Raw genomic sequence first — 19,355 nt, forward strand, 5'->3', positions numbered from 1 at the left:
TATATATATATATATATATATATATATATATATATATAATATATATATATTATATATATATATATATATATATATATATATATATATATATATATACTATTTTATTTACACAAAAGTCAATATTTTGATATTGACTGAAAATATTAAGTAAATAACCCAAACAATAATGACAAAAACAACATTAGCCAAATTTAATCAAATTGACCTTAATCAAATTGAAAATTACAGAAAAAATAAAAGCCAAATAAAATCCCATCAAAATCTCAATAAAAATTGTCATGTGACATTTGATAGAAAGATATGTATGTTAAAGTTTGACAGACTAAATAAAGTTAATAACTAAGTAAATAAAGAATAAAGCAAAATAAAAGTTTATGTACAAAATACAATATAATATAAAGGTAAGCTATAAAAAAATAAATGCCTTAAGATATACCAACCTATAGTACATGAAATATTTAAACAAAAAAACTCGTAAGTATACAAATACATATAAACAAATACTGATTGACGGGAGTATCAGCAAAACACACATCTTTATGATGAAATCAAGATTAATAAAAAACTATAGTTTTGTTTGACAAAAAATCTCGAACATTACCAACAAATTTCAGTGTTAATACAAATAACAATAACAAACACCCTGCTAAAATATAAAAATGTGTAAAGCTTAGTGACGTCATTTTAATAGTTATATACCCCCAAACTTTTGTCAGTCAAATCTCTCACTTCTGGATTATATTCAGACATATATTGCGAAATAATCTTTAATAATTTTTAATACTAAACAAATCGTTTTAATTAAGATCATTTGTTAAAATGTTCAGCTCTTAAATGTTATCCTATGATAACTTTCATGCTTTCAATAGACGGACAAACTGACAGACATATCGATTTGTTTTTATATATTTTTGAATGGAGAAAAATATAATTTCTTCTAACAATATATTTTATAAAAACAAAATTCATGTGTATAAAATATATACATAATCTTCTTGTTTAATTCACTCGTACTACTCTTCTGGGTGACATTTCAAATTCATTAATGCATCTTTACTTCTGTATAAGGAGAGTGTTATAGCAATTAATCAGAGTATTATTATTCTGATCACATATCATTATTTTTGAACACGTTAACAATTAGAACTCCTTATTACATGCATTATATTTCTTGTTTATTTCCATTTTTATAACAGAAAAACAGAATCACTTACTTTTAAATGACTAGTTCTCACCGTCTGCATTACTTTTGAGTACTTTTATAACAACTTTCATATAACCGGATTTATTTTGAGTTTGAGTTTTGTGATTGCACATTTTATTGAAACACGCGCTAGAAACTGTTTACGCCAACGGAAAAAATTATAATTGGTAAATTGGACGCACAATAAGAATAACAAAACATGTTTCCGTTGATTGATATTTCTTTATCTAACACACAAAATTAAAAGTTACCCTGTGTAGACCGGCCCTAAGGCAGCGAATTAACAAAAAATAATCCCGGGTTCGTATACTGGGTAAGCAATTTTTTTTTTTTGCAAAAAAAATAAATATATTTCAGTGATTTGTAACAGGCCCGATAGAGGCCTAGGTGTATTTCTACAGATTTAGTGTGTATATCCTCCTTTCAAACTAACTAACTCAGTGATTTGTAAGCGAGCGTTGTAAGTATTTGCCTCCAAATAATGAATTAAAATGATAATAAATAAGTTGTGAAAGGCGTTTTTTTTTTGTTAAGAATGTTTCAAACTTCTTATCACTAAAATAAATGTCTGTTGGGTACGAATACATTGAAGTGCACAAGTATGTTGTTACTATTTTACTACTCAGTCTAATAGCAGGCAATAAAAATAAATAAACTTGTGTATTTGTAAACACAAAAAACACTCATATGGAAGCTTGCATATTAATACATATATATGTATGCACATACATATGAATATATATAAAAATAAAATTTTATTATAGTTTTAGTTGTAAAGTCTTTTTCTACATATATATTTACAAAGGTATGTATGTATCTAATTTTTGTTGTCCTTTTTATTTTCTAGTATTATTTTTTCTGGTTATTTTATGATGAGTTAATAAAATAGGATTTTCTATTTTTATGACTAAGTTTAGTTTGCTTTTTTGTCTATTATTTAAAGTGTTAAGATACACTGTAAGTAATCCTAGAATATAAGGATTATTTAAATGTTGCAGGAGGAAAATGTATATTATATTTTTATAAAAAAGTGTAATTGTCCAATAACTAATCCATTACAAAATAGTGAAAATTATTTTTTAAGCGTTTTTCATAAAAAATTTAAAAATGTTAATATATATCGATTACACATTGAGCCCTTTTTTCAAAAAACGGGCTCAATGATTTTGGATTTTCTTTTTTTTTATAGAAATCGATAATTTAGGTATATTAGCATCATCTCTGAAAATTTCGTAGCTATAGATACAATGGTTTCAACTTTACAATAAAAAGAAAAAAGACGTAAGTTCACATTTAATTTCTGTTTATCAATGTTGTAACAGTAAGATGTCGGTTACGTCTAAATTTTCTTTTAAAATATATAAAATTTATTGACAAATTTTGAACAGATTAACGTATTAAATTTGTTTATGAATGAAATGCCATAGGTTTATGGTAAATTGCAAAAGCGGAAAGTTAATGTATTAATTTTTTAAAACTTTTGCTAATAAAAAAACACATTTTTTAATCTTAATTTATAACAAAGGAAATCTAGTAATTAAATATTACTAATTAATTGAAATTTAATAGCACAGACAAAAGACAGCAAAATCTTTTAAATACCATTATGCATATCAGAAGTGTAACCAGCTAGTAATTGCTTTTTAATTACTTTTCTGATAGTCGGTTATAATAAATAAATAATAATAATTATTATCATAATTATTTTGTCAATTTCTTCAGCGGAAGGAGAATAAAAAAGTTGAAATAATTACACTGTCATACAAAAGTGATGAAAAATGTGGTGCAGGAGCTTAGGAGCTTTCATGTACCAAATCTATTTCATCAAAGTCCATAGACAATAAATCAATTTTTATTTTTCTCCTATCACTTCGTTAAGAGCAAAATATGTAAAAAGGAGGCATTTTTTATGATTTAATTTTAAAAAAATTATATTTTGGTAGTTTTCTATTGAGGTTTAATTTAATAGCGTTGCATTTTAACTCAAGAAAAGAAATGTACAATTTATTATAAAATGTCTGTGATATGAAATAAAAAACTCTTACTTTTTTAAAAATTGTGAATTTTTTACGTAAGGCATTCTTCAGCTTTTTTTATTACCTTTGAAAAGAAGTAGATTGAGTTGGGCTAACAATGTTGGTCAATTTATGAAAATTTATGAAAAAGCTAATAAGTTGTACTAAGTTGTTTGATTGAGTATATCATTGTCTTTTTTATAGTAAAATGTTAAAGGAGAAAGTTGAACTGAATTTAACATTTTTACGTATACGGGACACCAGTGTCCCAATATTTTTTTAATGTTTCTCGATTTTGAGCGTAATTTTGAGTACACAGCTACAGTAAATAGTTAATAGTTAAAGAAAGATAAGTTATTTCTAGAATTTTGTGTCACTACGATATCCTTCGAAAATAATTTTTCCATTTTTCATCAAAAATGATGTGTGGTGAAGTCATATCCATAAAAAATTCAGCGATTTAGTTTTGTATGTGAATGGGTTAACACATAGTAAAAATTTTTAAAGCAATTTTGACCAATTTAAAGAATAGAGATTTCTTATATGTATATCAGCATATATATGTCCATTTATGCCAACCTGTTTTTGAAAACACAACAATACCTATGGAGAATCACTTTTATTCAAGTATGTTTGTAGGACAATAAAATTTTGCAATTCTTGCAATTAAATAAAAGTAATGAAATATTTTTCATCACAATTTTTATCTTTTTCCTTCTGCTGGGTTACCTCAAAGTTGAGAAAAACAACATTTTTATTAAATTCAAAAGAAAATGGAAAATAATTACTTAAAACATATAACAGATTCTATTCAACATAAAATAATATATTGTAAATGTTAAAATATAAGAAGTAAGCCATGTCATATCATATCATACTATATCAAATATTAATCAATATATTTTTAAATATTTTAAATAAGTTTTGTTTAGAAGAGTTTTTTGTTGATAAAACCCAAAATTTCATAGCAAATTTTATATAGCAGAAATGCGAATGAATACTAGTTATGGTTTACAGTAACTAAATTCCAAAGGCCCAAACATGAAAGTTGCTGATGATCGCAACGAAGATGAAAAATTAGTCCGTTCTAGAATGCCTTAACATATTGAAATTTTATCAAAAGTATTGAGGGATAAATTAAAATCAAATTTCGTTTGCTTTTAATTTAAAATTAAATTTAAAATTTGTAGCTTACATCTTTCATTCAACAGAAAATTTTACTAAAATAGTTTCCTTCAGTAAAACCAAATAAGCATAAATAAGACTTCAATTAGAAATGAAAAGACTTTTTCTTAAATAGATATAAATAGTTTTCGTACTGTTTTCGTTTTGTTAAATTTTTTTGTTTTTATCATATTACTCATTTTTCCCAATTTATCATATTTATCGCAATGTAAATATATACATATATTTATTAAATGTTATTGTGAAACGTTTTAGTGTATATCACACATCCGCCCTATAACAAAATACATAATTAGCAATGTAAGTTTGTTTTAAAACAAGAAGGTATTATTTATATATTAAAAAATATATTTGATTATTTACTTATTTATATATTTTTGAAGCAAAAAATAATTGAAATGCATAAATTAAATTTCACATTTTTTATTGAATAAAAAAAAAAATAAATAAAAACCTATTGTAAATAATAACACAGGATTACAACTTATTAGAGAAAACTGTTTATTGGATTCAGCTCCGCAAACTTAAATTTAAATGCAAAAATTACACGACGCAATCGAAATTAAAAAAACTCATTTTATGTAATTATTGTCATATCCTTTAGTGCGCCCATCTGTCTGTCTGTAAAAATATATTGAAACGAAAACAATATTTTAAATTTCTTTGATGTTTTTAATATATTTGTAAGAATAAAAATGTCTTTTCGCATTCAGAGAAACCGACAGTTAAAGTTATACATGACGTATACTCAATATTTGTACTAAAAAATAAAGTAATACTCATACTTTTATTTTTAATTTTAATCGAATTCAAGTACAAATTATAATTATTATTTTTTTTTCTAAATTACGACGTAAAGGTGTATACATGTAAATAAATTCCTTTTGTGGATTATGTATCTATTTCATTTAGTTTGTACGCCCTAATTCATTTACAGGTGGACTTGACAATCGTTTTTTTCAAAAAATATTTTAAACTGAAAACATTTTTTGGCCATCTGCTAAAATTGTTACACTTTCAATAAAAAAATAAACAAAAAAATCATTATCCTTTCTAAGGACTTATAAAATATTTTGTATTTTAAAAACTTATATTAAATACATAAAAACTATGATTTTAGAACATTTTCCAAAAGTATATACTAGCAACGAAAAACTAGAAAAGCATTTTGGCAATATGCCAACAAACAAATAACTAATGTTGCCAAATAAAAGGACTGCACACGTACAAAGGTTATAGATAGTAGAGAAAAGAAAATGAGGGGTTATAAATATATACATACAGATGTTTATACTAAATATGAAAGAGAGGCTGGTGGTATCATTACCAAACTGCATAGCAATGACAAAGTTTTAGAGACATAGGAAGGCTATGAAAGGGTGCCCTTTTAAGCGAATATTTCTATTGGGAAATATTCAGTTATTTTAATTACATGTATTAATGTTTATTAAAGCATGTAATTCTCAAACTCAAATCAATAATAACTATATTATATATTTGTTTTCTTATTGTAATCACTAACATAGGGACACCCTTAGAATGATAAAACTTGTACTCTTTACATTAGCAAACCTTTATATATATATGGGCTTCACTAACAAACAAAAAACCTAATGTAACGGAAGTTCATGTAACACAGGAAGTACTCACATAGAAAGATTGAAGGTTACCACCATCAGGTACCAACTATGATTCTTTTTTATCGATAAAATTTTTAAAAATCATAGAATAAATTTAAAATAACTCTGCTGTATAACAAAAATAAAAGTACAAATTATGGTCGGGCATTGCCGATTATACGATGTGGTATATAAAGGTACTTAAACCTGAATTTCTTAGATATGCGATACAAAAGAGATTTAAAAAATAACAACAAAAGTTTAAAGTCTTAAAATTTGGAAGAGTTAAATAAACCCAATACTTTACCTAACATATATCAGCACAAATATAATACTCTTTCCACAACAGTGATGTAGGGTAACATTCAGAAAAAAGTGACTACTCGTAATAAAGTTTCGATAAAGAAAAACTTTAAATGAAAATGCATTGAAAAGATATTTTGCTATTTTTTGTACTTTTAATAAAACAAAATCACAAACAACTTGTACCAAACACAAAGTAATATAAAAAGCGAGAAAGTTTTATGGGAAAAAAAGGTAAAGAAAAGTTGTAACAAAAATATGTGGGCTAAAATTTTTATGACAAATTTATTGATTTATTTTCAAGCAAGAAAAAAAATACTTTTATAAAAGCAAAGAAAGCAAAAACTGCATCTGTGCAAAATGTGAAAAAAATTATAACGCAATTACTCAAAAGTGAGCAGCTTGATGTTGTTCTATAAAAACTTTTACATTAAAAGATTTGTTTATTCCATTGTTAAAAATAAATCTAAAATCTACCTCTGTATTTTGATTTGTTAGTTCGAAAAGTTTTCTTTAAGAGCCCTTATATGAACAAGTTGGTATATGTTGGTAGAATAAGTTTATGTTTAGTTTAGTCGGCTACATTTTTTCTCTTATTTATAATGTTTTTTTTGCTTTTGCTTCCTCTGCTTCATTTAGCACTTGCTCCAGTTGTTTAATATGTAATTAACCTTATTTTTGTGTTGTTATTGCTATTTTTGTTTATTTATAATAATTTTTACACTCTACACCATTATGATAAGATATATATGTAATGCATAATAATACTCTCATATATCAGTAAGCTTAGATCACTATTTAAGTAATAAAAGTCCCTTCATCTGTAATTAAACTTCACGAAATATAACTTTGATTTTTTCTTTCGCTTTGTACTTGAAAACATTCTATATAAAACGCATTTTTTCGGATTTAATTATAACTTTTTAAAATCTTTCACATTTATGAGCAGAAAAGATGTTAAACATGATAAAAAATCATTTAACGTAATTTTTGTGTACTGTATCATTTATTCGACCATTTCCTAGATATACTTATTATTTGTTTTATTTTTCTATTAACACATCATAATGAAATGTGGTAGGGGATATGGTTCGTGGTAGAACACAGCTGTTGTTTGTTTCTTAACGCTTTTAAGTTGAATTTATAATTTAAATTATGCGTTTTTAATCCAATTTATATTTATTAATGTATTACTTTAAGTTAAAGGAAGACGAAAGCGAAATTAGTTTTATAATGATATGATGCACTTGTTGGCATTTAACTACTAAAACGCTTATGGAATGATTTTCACAACCTACACCATTACTTTGTACAATAATGATTTAAGAGTTTACTTTAAATTAAAATTTTTCAAGGTTAATTAAAATTGTAAGAAATTAGAATGCATTATATTACCTTATAAGCAGATAATAAAAGGATTTAAAAAATATTTTATTAAAATTTGTTGTTTAGCCAGTTTAATTTCCCCATTTTCCTCATTTTCTGAGGGGATCCTTTATAGGGAGTAGGGTCAATTATGAACCGATCCTTAAAAAATTCAGTAGCTTTTTTAGCTTTAGCTTATTTATTAGCGTCGCATTAAATCGCTGTAATTGTTTTTTATTGATCTATTCTCATAAAATTTGAGAGATTTTATGTCGAACGCATGATAAATTATATGTGTATACGTAAAAAGAATTGTGAATTTTTTTCTTATTAGATTTTAAGTTATTGTTGTAATGTGGTGTATCAATATTGTACTGAATATAGTTCTCACTGAAACCAAAAACTTACCAAATCAGATCTGAAACAAAATATTTTAAAATGATTTTATTTACTTAATTAAAATTTATTGCTTTATCGTGTTGTCTTGAAGTATTTTTATTTACAGTAATTGAGGACTTGGTTGGAGCGATATCCAATACCTTTAAAATTCAATTATTTCAAACTATTTCAAAGCATTTAATGTCGCAAAATTAAAATTATTTAATGGTCATTTTAATACATACCAATTAAAAAGTAATAACAAAAAATATTAATAATTAGACAAAAGGCAACGATGTAACATTTAAACCAATCAAAAAATAAATTTGATAAAAAAACTTTCTCGAAACATTTAAACCAATCAAAAAATAAATTTGATAAAAAAAAAACTTTCTCGAAATCCTCGAATTAATAAAATAATACATGTTCTAATATGTGTTTATATATTTACTTTAATTTTGCTTTACATTATTCCTGCCAACATAATGATACCATAATGCCAAAGCGACAAAAGTATTAGTTTCATTTTTTTTAACTTAAAATGTCTCTATTTGGGACGGCGTTTTACCATATACGCAGTAACCCAGCATAAATGAAATTTTGCGGAAAATAAAAATATATATACATGAATATTTTGTATATTTAGTTTTTCTTTTTAAGTAAATAACTTTATCTTTTGCTTCATTCACTCGATATTCGTTGCAAGCAATTTTACTGCTTATTTTATATTTTATTTTAGATTTTTTTGTTGCTTTTTTTAAAACAAGATTTTCTTGAGCACTGAAATATAAAATAAACTTTTATCCCATCATACACGCTGCATTTGGCGGTTTTTTATTTATTTTTTTGCTTCTTTTGGAGTTTGAATCTCGTTTGTGTTCTACTTTAAAGTATTTTTGGCAGCTCTGCCACATTTGCGGGAATAAACAAATAATATAAATCCTTTAAATATTAAGACGGTTAGGTGGTTGAATCTTCTCTAAGAATGATTTTAAATTTGTGCAAATATAGTTTAGTTTGTTATATGTAAATTTCAAAATTTTCTTTAGAAACAAGTACTAGTACCAGTATTATTTGTTACAAAGTTTGTTTTTTTATTTTTTGGTTAGCGTAATTCTGTACAATATTTAATTTCCGGCTTTAAGTCAATAAAATCTAACAAAAGAAGAAAATAATCTCATTGGATTTTAATATTATATATATTTAAAATATTTTGTTATATTTAACAAAATCAGTATAGAAAAACGTTGTTGAGCTGCTTTTGAAAAGAGCATAAATATAAATTGTGAAATTTTATTGCTTTTAAATAAATTTTTTGGTTTCCCAGGTGAATATAAGCTGCTAAAATCATAAATCGAAATTGTTAATAATGCTCATATTTCAATTCTAAAAAATAAGTAAAAGTAAACGAATTTTAAAGTGTATGAATGAAATATAGAAATTTATTATTAATTTGTTTTGAAATTTTGCATTTATTGCATTTATATTGAATTTTATCACCTTATATTGATGTATGATGTTGGGTCACTTAATATTTAATCTGTTTTTTTAATGTCATAATTAATATACCAACCTATTTTTTCATTACGTTTATTGCAAGAATATAAAGGATGGTCATTATCTAATCAACTCAAATCAAATGTGGCTCTATGACAAAACGTTTTTACAAATATCTGTATAAACTTATAATACTTTACATCTTTGTAGTAATAATATGGTAAACACAAATGAAAATTCATGTTTAATATAATCTTTAATGTTTCTTGTAGATTGATAAAATTCTTAAAATGTTAATGAACATTTCCTGAATTTGATCTTACGTAATTAAACCATTCCACCAACTCAACGGTGAATTGCACCTTGCTTTTATGGCCGTGCTATCTTTTTGAAAACAATTGTTGTGTAAAAAAAACCAAACCAAATCCAAACATGTAGGGAATAACAACTATGTCAAACTAAAATAAAATGAATGACAACTTTTTTATGTAAAACAGACATATATGTGTATAGTCCAATGCAAAGTATTTTAAACAGTAAAGGTAACTGACTAGCATGTAAATGAAAAATAAAATAAAAGCAGTTATTTCCCCACATTTCCCCACAGATGTATACAGTTTTTCTGTGTGGTAACCACATAGGGAGATTACCATAATTCATGTGTCGTTTGTTTAATGTAAGACATTGACTCTGTATGCAACAGAATTTCAAAGGCAGATAAATTTTAATGTTTTCCATTAGAAAAAAATTAAAATACATAATCTAATATGCCTTCATAAGAAAATAAAAATAAAAACAATCAAAAAAATTCAACTATAAAACGTCAAACCTATGATTGTATATTAAATAAATTAATTTAATGATTTAATAACTTCATTTTGATTTTATAATAAATATTTCCCTTTGAGTTATGTTTTTATGTCTGCATATAACTTTTGGACTGTACTAAAATTAATTTAAATCCTATTTGGTTTTTAACATTTATTGTATTAGTATTCTAGTTTTAACAGTACAAAATAATAATTTCAAAAGTGAGAAATACAATTTGCGGTTTCTTACAAGTGTTGTAAGTAGAAAAGTAAGTTTTTTTCTTCAGTATTCATATTATTTGTAGATTTGGTAAACAAATTTGTTAAATTATATATGAAAAATTTAGTTAATATTTTCCTCATTTCTATTAACAAATTTGATTTAAATCTAAAAATTTTTCAATAAAAGTTTTTGCCGATTCTAGCAAAAAAAATTATAATTAATTTTAAAGTTTACAAAATTCATGTTTGATTTGGCAAAAAATTGTATAAAATTGTAATGAATTTTTCAGCTAATAGCATATTTTTTTAATCGAGAAAAAATTATATTATTTTCGAATCTGTTTACTTCAGATTTTAAGCAATTTTTTATTTGGTTTTGTGAATTCTTATACTTAATCGTAAATTTATTTTTCTGTGTTCCTATTATAAATTTATTAAAGTTGATTTTACAATAAATACAAATTTTTTTAATTTACATTAAATTTTACATCTTCTAAGAAATATCCGCATTATCACTACAACACCGAACCTATTATTTGGTGTTAAATATTTTTTTATGTTGATATTTTTTGTTTTGTATTAGGCTGTTTGTTATTTACGAAATTTGCCGTTATAACATAAAAATCAGTACAGCACCATTGGGGGTTTTGTTTTGACCACTAAAATCCCTATAAAAAATTCAAATGTGAATGTTAAATTTTTTATGTTTTATTTTTTCGTACCATTAATTCACAGATTTAAAATAAAACAACCTGATCTCTAAACATTTTTAGTGAATGAATACAGAGTCATTGTGTGTTTTTTTTAAGTTGAAATGAATTTTACATTAACCCTTGTTTTATTTGTTTTGTTTTTATGTACAGTTATAGTTTATTTTTGAGTTTTTATTTTTAGTCCCAATAGTCATGATTCATACATTTTATTTTTACATACCATTTACATTTTCACACAAAAATAAAAATACTAACACCTAAATATAGAAAACAGTTTTAGTAGTAGTCATTGTATGCGTTTTCGTACTTTAGTAATGTAAAAATACAGGTTCACATAGATAATTTTGTAACATCGACTCCAAACTGTAGGGTAGTTATATAGATATATACTATGTATTTACATTCGTACAGGTAAACACTTGGGTCATTTAAGTTTTCAAATAAATTTTGCACACATTTCTACATGTATACATGAAATGCTTACAATGTGACTGCGTGTGTTATAAGGTACAGTGAAAATATTAGAATTTAAATCAAGTTTTCGATGTTATACTTATACATGATTGGTATATTTTTTTAATATTTAACATGCATGCAAACAGACAGACAAATTGCTAAAGAGAAAATATTGAGGCATTCCATCAAGCAGGTAGAAAGTCAAAGAGACAGGTGGGCAATCAACAGAGATACAGATACACAGAAAAAACACGGTAATGAATTGTACTTGTCCAACAACTTCTACTTACTGCAGGAAGGAAAAGCCTAGTTACAACTTACAAGTAACCTCTTTATAAGATTATAGGGTCGATTTTTTTGTATATTTTCTGCACAACCGCAGGAAATCTATAAAAAGAGGACTTTCTGGTACTTTTTCAATTTACAACTGTTCGTACATACTATTTTTTTAAATACATCATGAAGGGTGTATAATATTCGACACAGCCAAATATATGTATAACTTTTATTTGTTTAAATTTAATTTATTTGTATTTAATTACCAACTGCTATTAATTACTAACTCCTATGTCAACATCGCGTTAAAAGACTTAAAATGCTATTGTTTGATAATTATTTATTTGTAAAAAGCAGATAGAAAGATCTAAAAGGTATGATTTTATTTATTTATTGCGCTATATAACTTGCAATGGACCAGGTAACATAGGTCATGCGATTTTACTTCATATACTAATTTCCTTTGCGACCTCGAAAAATCACCAGTTTATGTTTATAAAGTAACAACAATTGACGCAGTTCATGTTATTTATAACTACGGAAAGCATTGTGCGAAAAAGTTCAAAAAAAAAATAATAAAATAAACAAAAAATTACTTTACATTGTTGTTTTTTACAATTATTTGTTAAAAGTTCTATTAGGCTTGCTTTTTTAAAACGATGCCAAATTATAACGTTTAAATTATTCAGCACTTGGTATTACTGTGCAAGAAAGGTTAATATGCTTGAATTATTACCAAATTTATGACATTAAACATTTTAAATTAACACAGTATTTACATAAACATCTACTACACATAATGTTGGACATTTGAGTTTGTGTCTATGAAGGGAACTCATACATATTTGAGTAATTTTTATAGACTGTAATAACATATAGAATTACTATTGTACAGGGGTGTAAATACAAATGAGTTAGCTTTATTTGCGTAGCATGTATTGTATAGAGAAATATAAATTTAAAAAATACAAGTAGAAAGCAACAAAAAAATACCACATAAACACATACATAAACATACACATATTAATTTATGCCTATTTTAATGACCAGTTGACATATCCTATAAATTACAATTGTAGGTGTTAATTTTACATGTGTGTATTTTTATTTTTGGAAAAGGACACGATGGTAGAAAAATAAGTTTTACAATGGGGATTTGTCGAGCAAAAGGGTTTTAAAAGTTATTTAAATTCAAATATATATATTTTGATACAGAATTAATATGCCACCCTCGTATTGGAATTAAATAAAAATATATTTTATATATATATATTTTTTTTAAGATTAACACGAGTATTATTGTAAATTTTAAAATGATTTATAGTTTTACAGAAACGGAAGTTGTGCCGCATACATTTTTATTTATTTATATACATATGTATATAAATACAGCTGTCATAGATTTAGATAAAAAACTATGTATTCAATTCCCACTACAATTATTATTTTTGCTTAAATAACAAAATAAAACTATATACTATAATTTATAATGGACTCTTGCATATTAGCATATTTAATACATAAATCAAACAGGAGGTATTAATATTTTTAAATTTTTTTTTAGAAATTTAAAACATTTTATGAGATGTCTATTTATATTGGATGTTATTGTTAATATTAATAAGCAGAAATAATCGTCAATTTTTGTATCAATAAACCAACTACTTTGTCGATAAAAAAAATCGATAAAGAACCGAAATGTTATGAATGCTTAATGAATATTAAAAAAAAAAATAGAAAATGATAGAATTACAAAAACACTTAAAACATGCATGCAATAAACAAAATCTTATAAATGTTCGATTCATTTAATTTGCAATATCCATAAATTATTAAATACTTTAATAAAAACAAAGCACTCAATAATAACTATCAAGTTTTTATACCCTTTTTTTTGGAAATAAGCATGTATATTACTCCTAATCATCGTTTTTGAAACTATTTGAGTATGTGCGAGTTGTTGTTTTGTTTTTTGCCACCAACAAAATATTATGGTAATGACTTTAAGCATTAATAATACATGAACACTTGCATCTATTCGTTACATGTACATTTTCATTAGTTTAAACACTTTATAACACAAACGCATACATAAACATTTAAAATTTGCATAGAAACAATTTTATGTATGCCATATATAGAGTCATAGTCATATGCATAACGTTTATGAGAAAAACATGAAAAAGTTGCTTGAAATTTTCGGGTTTTTTTTTGCATCTGGTACGATTTTTTTGGTGTATTTAATATGAAAGTTTTTCTATAAATTCTATCAAATATTCGATATTGCAAAAAGTTACACTATAGTTTTAGTATTATTTTTGTTTGCAATTTTAATATAAAACAAGATTTATTTCAGATACTGACAGTTGACACATGATATATGCAAACGTATTTTAGTTAAATAATAGTTTTGTTAAGAGTCAATATTTGAATTATTTTGAAAAGTTTTCTGTAGGCAAACAAAAAAAGTAAGTGAGATCTAAAAAGTACTGAGCGTTAATAGACATTTAATTAAAATACAAGTAATGCGATGAAATTCTACACAAAACAAGTTTTATACAAAACAAAATCTCTCTTTCAATTGACGCAAACGGTTTGATTGTAGTTATATAATACTCTCACTTGTTTATATTTGTATTTTTAAAGCCTTTTTTAAGTTTTTAATATAAAATACATTATAATAAATTGTAAATAGATTTCTATACCATTTATTATATATGGTAAATAGCTATAAAAAATGAAATTAATTAATATATTATATTATTCATATACTTATTTGTCTTTTTATAATAATAGTTTAATGCAAAAATAACAAGCAAAAACTTAATGAGATATAGAGAGTAATAAATAATTTAATGCTATTACGATAATGCATAAATTATTCGTATTAAATACACTTAAGGCCCACTACGGTAATTGTGGATACAAGCGACAACAGTCGAAGTAGACTTAAAATATAAAACGTTAAAAATATCTAAACAAATTTTTATACATACATATGTATGTAATATGTTAAATTTAAATATATTATTGAAACAGTATTTAATTTAATAAAAGCAATAATAACCTTACTGAGACATTACGGTAAGGTTATTATTGCTTATGACCACAGAAATACAAATATTTTTAAGCAGTTTATATTTTATACATATAAAACAAAATTAATAACCGTAAATATTTAAACAGAATTTATGTATTCGGTGAAATTGTTTATAGCTGCATACAAAGCGTATGTTTAATATTGAGGTTTTAAATAATACTCATACGCATTGTCGGCTTGTTTAATAAATACGTACATTCATATGTACATATATACACACATACAATATTGGCGGTTGCCCCAAAATAGAAATAGCTTATGTTCACGCTAGCGATGTACTAAATGTTTATCGCCAGCTAAATTTCGCTCTAACTCACTATAGAGTTAAACTAAATGGAATAAAAGGATTTGCTATAATCGCAATATTACATTTTTTCAAACTTGTCAGTTAAATATATAAATGTTTTCAAGTGACATTAAATATGACAGGAAGTCATATCGCTCATTTACTGCAAAACTTAAATAATCCAAAAAAAGTAGTTTTCTAGAAAATAACTGATAATGTTTTTTTAATAACGTTTACACAAATCAAGGTACATATTTAAATCTTGCCAACTTTTACCTAAGGTTACTCACAATATTTTTTACATTTTCAACGCTCACAATAAAACAATATTACTTGCAATTTATGGACATACAAATACTATTTTAATAACAAAAGCGAACTTCAAAACAAATATTTCTTTCCATGAAAGGAGCAATAATACCTGTTTAAAAAAGGACTCCACTTCTAATTATTTCATTAAAATGGTGGGTGAAATATGTTGCATTTTTTCGGGTTTTAACGTATACATAAATACATAAGAACACCATTTATGCCATAAATTGAAATTAAATTGTTTATTTCTCTAATATTCTTAAAAAAGTTTAGTTCTCAGATTTTCAACAAAATATTGATCCCAGAGCGAAAATAACTAACTAAAAAACATACATATATGAATATTAAAAAACTATGTATATATGTAGTATGACTCATTAACCATCAGTTATAAAAACCTAAAAATTTTTATTATGCAATTCTTGTAGTGAATGAGCGATATGAAAGATGTATCAAAACAAGTTATCATATAATCAACCCACTAAAAAAAATTATAATTTTTAGCAGCATTGTAAAAAGGACAATGAGTATGTTTAAATATAAAAACATGTAAAAGGTAGATCTTCGCCTTTGTGAAATATTATATAGGGTATATACCATAGTATATTTCAAATAAGGGTAATTAAAAAAAAATACAGAAGGACAACTAAAAAATCCAATTCCAAATCCAAAAAGTATGCAGTTTTGGACGTACATTTATGTGTTTTGATAAATTATATCGAAAAAATCTTAATTTAAAAGACAAACAAAATACGAGGAATTTTATACGTCGATTCTTAAAAATGTTTGATTTTGCTCATATATAATTAACGATGTTATAATATATATATTGTATATGCAAATATTTAAATTTTGAAAGTTCTATTTAAGTTCTTCATTAAATTTATAGTTTCAGAAGATATATGTATTCGATAAGCAAATATTAAAGTTCTTACTAATTGAAAGTTTTATAGTAAGTCTATAAATCTTAATATATAAAAAAATGGAATATTATTATCGAAGCGAATTCAGGTTCGTGGTACTTAATATGATCACGGATCTATGATTGTACTATTTTTCTCAGCTTTGTATCACTGCATTTAAGAATATAATTAAACAGATAACTTCTTGTAATATTAAAAAAAGAGAAATTTATCTATGGGACTCTTAAACGTATTTATGTTTGTATATTTATGACTTTAGATTATAGCAAATAAATTTCAAGGGAGCATTCAGAAAAATTATTATCGTAATAAAATTGTTTCGTGCAATCTCGATGAAATCATTGTAGTGTATTTATTTCCTGATAAAGTATATAAAAAATACTTGTTATGACATATTTTTAGTTGAAGTAGACGAATCTAATAAATAGTAAAATTTATACATATGCATATACTTGTGTACAATGTACATTAGAAATATACTATAAATTAGACCCTAATAATAGTCGGTAGTGTTTTAGTAACAAAAACACTCTCGATATCAAAAAAATATTGATACATTACGATCATTTGTTTTAGCGATGTTCATAAAATATTTTGAAAATCAACTAAAAAAGTAAAAAAACTAGTTAGTTAGTTAAACAAAAAATACATATGTATGTATAAAAATAAAAATAAAATATAAGTTTGATTTCTTTCAAAACAGTGATTGCAAATTATTTGTAAATTCGCCCTTCACCTAAGTTTTCAAGCGAGCCACATTCGGCGAACACTGGCCATGTGTTGTATATTTATACACACATTTTTACAAAATCGATATTGAAAGTTAAAATTTAAAAAAAAAATCATTAATTTTAAAATCAACTTTTTATATACAATTTTTGTTAACAATAAAACAACCCAGTAAAAACTATTTATTTTTTTACACTTTTTTAACTGATTCCAAGTACTGTTTCGGAACTTGTATACACTTCACTGAACTAGCGTAGTAACAATGTAAAACAACTGTCAAAGAACTAGTTTCTTGAAAACGGAACGGGTTCCAGAAGAAATATCGGTATCATTAATTCCGAAGGAAGTTGATTTAGACTCTGAAACCGAAATTATTTTTTTTCCCCTATTACGTCAAATAGATCGCATTTTAAATCGCCATTATATTCTCGGTTATACCTAAAAAAATTGTTACTTGTTTATAAATTTCAGATTAAATTTCCTTTTAAAACATTTATTTTATGGATATCCTATGTAACATTTGAAACAACTTTTGCAAAAAAAAAATGTTTAATGTATTGACTAACAAATTTAAAATCAATAAAAAATATACTTAAACTACATACTTAATCTTCTTAAAACTTTTAATGATAACTCTTTAGAAATGTGGTTTAAAAATATAATTTAAAAATAAAATGTCAACCATTTAAAACAAAAACATAAGAAAACTATTTAATAACCAACACTTTTACCACAGCCAAGGCTAGAGATCTAACCCCAACATAATTTGAAAAAAACTTTTTTAGCGTTTTTCAGCAACACTACTTTTAAATTGCTGATTTGGCCAAGGAATGAAAAAAAAAACACAAATATTGACTACTTTGAAGTAAAACGTAAAAATAAAAAAAAATTTTAAGACAAAGTATTTGTTAACAAAAGTTTTTTCTTTTTCTTTTCCTCTTAAAGTTCAGTTTTAAAGAGTTTAACAAATACTTAAACGCATTTACTAACAAAGTTAAATTGTTACATTAAACAAGTCGAGAGACAGAAGTTGTGGAAAAGTAAAAAGAAATATTTTACTTAAATAAGAAGAAAAAATAAACATTAAGACTACATTATTTTAGTTACTTGACTGCAGCACAGTGTATTAGTTATGCTATAATTATGGAAGTTTAACAAAACTTACCTTAAGATTAGATGAAGACGACTTTTGTTTTTATTTCTAGGTTTAGAAAGAGAAGAGTTTTAGTTTAGGGTTTCTATAGTTTTTATATACTTTTTCTTTATTAGCAGAAAAGTGCACAAAGTTGATTCGTTGAAGTGTAGTCGTCGCAGTTTTTTTTCAGATTTTTATTAATTTTGAACAAAGCACAGTTGTTTGATATTTACTTGAATGAGTAAAAGACTTGTGGAAGTTAGATAGTATCAAAGAGTGATACCTTTTTAAAGATATTGAAAAAATTTCTTAAATGTGTTCCTTTTTTAGATATAGAGATAAGAGGAAGTTACACAGATAAGAAAAAACTGTAAAAAGAAAAGAGAATATAAGAAAATTTGTTAATAAATATTTATTTTATTTTTAGTATTTAAAATATAAAAATTTATAACTAATAATTTAAACTGCAAGTAGCAGCTTTTTTATTCGTATATCAAATGTCCCATATAAACTTAAAAATACAAATTTTCGTTACAAATCGGTTCCAAAAATATTTAAAATTTATATATTTGATTAAATAATGAACCCATCTAACAGATATCATCGGTTTTACCCAAACCCAAAAATTAAATACGCAATTTTCTATTTGAAATTAACTAAAAGCAACTAACAAATATTTATTTACTTGGAACACAACACAATTATTTCAAAATCGATTATATTCTAAAATCTAATATCAGAGCCAATTTATTTTTAACTAAATTATCTATAACAAGCTCGTTAAGAATTTAAATTGTACAGTGTATATAGGTACGTATATCCTAAACA

The 19,355-nt window shown here is 24.6% G+C and overlaps 1 protein-coding gene across 7 annotated transcripts in view; it reads right to left on the reverse strand.

The window, feature by feature from the left end:
- Positions 1-19,355, reverse strand: part of LOC111675775 (complexin) — a 251,169-nt gene that overhangs the window by 204,874 nt on the left and 26,940 nt on the right. For 6 of the 7 annotated variants that reach the window (XM_046949386.1, XM_046949383.1, XM_046949384.1 and 3 more), the window contains exon 2: positions 18,558-18,895. The exons of the other annotated variant lie outside the window; for it this stretch is intronic. The gene's annotated coding sequence lies outside the window, so the exon portion shown is untranslated. The remainder of the gene's footprint in view (positions 1-18,557; positions 18,896-19,355) is intronic. 7 annotated transcript variants of the gene reach the window in all.

Source organism: Lucilia cuprina, chromosome 4 (genome assembly GCF_022045245.1).
Source record: "Lucilia cuprina isolate Lc7/37 chromosome 4, ASM2204524v1, whole genome shotgun sequence".
NCBI lineage: Eukaryota > Metazoa > Arthropoda > Insecta > Diptera > Calliphoridae > Lucilia > Lucilia cuprina.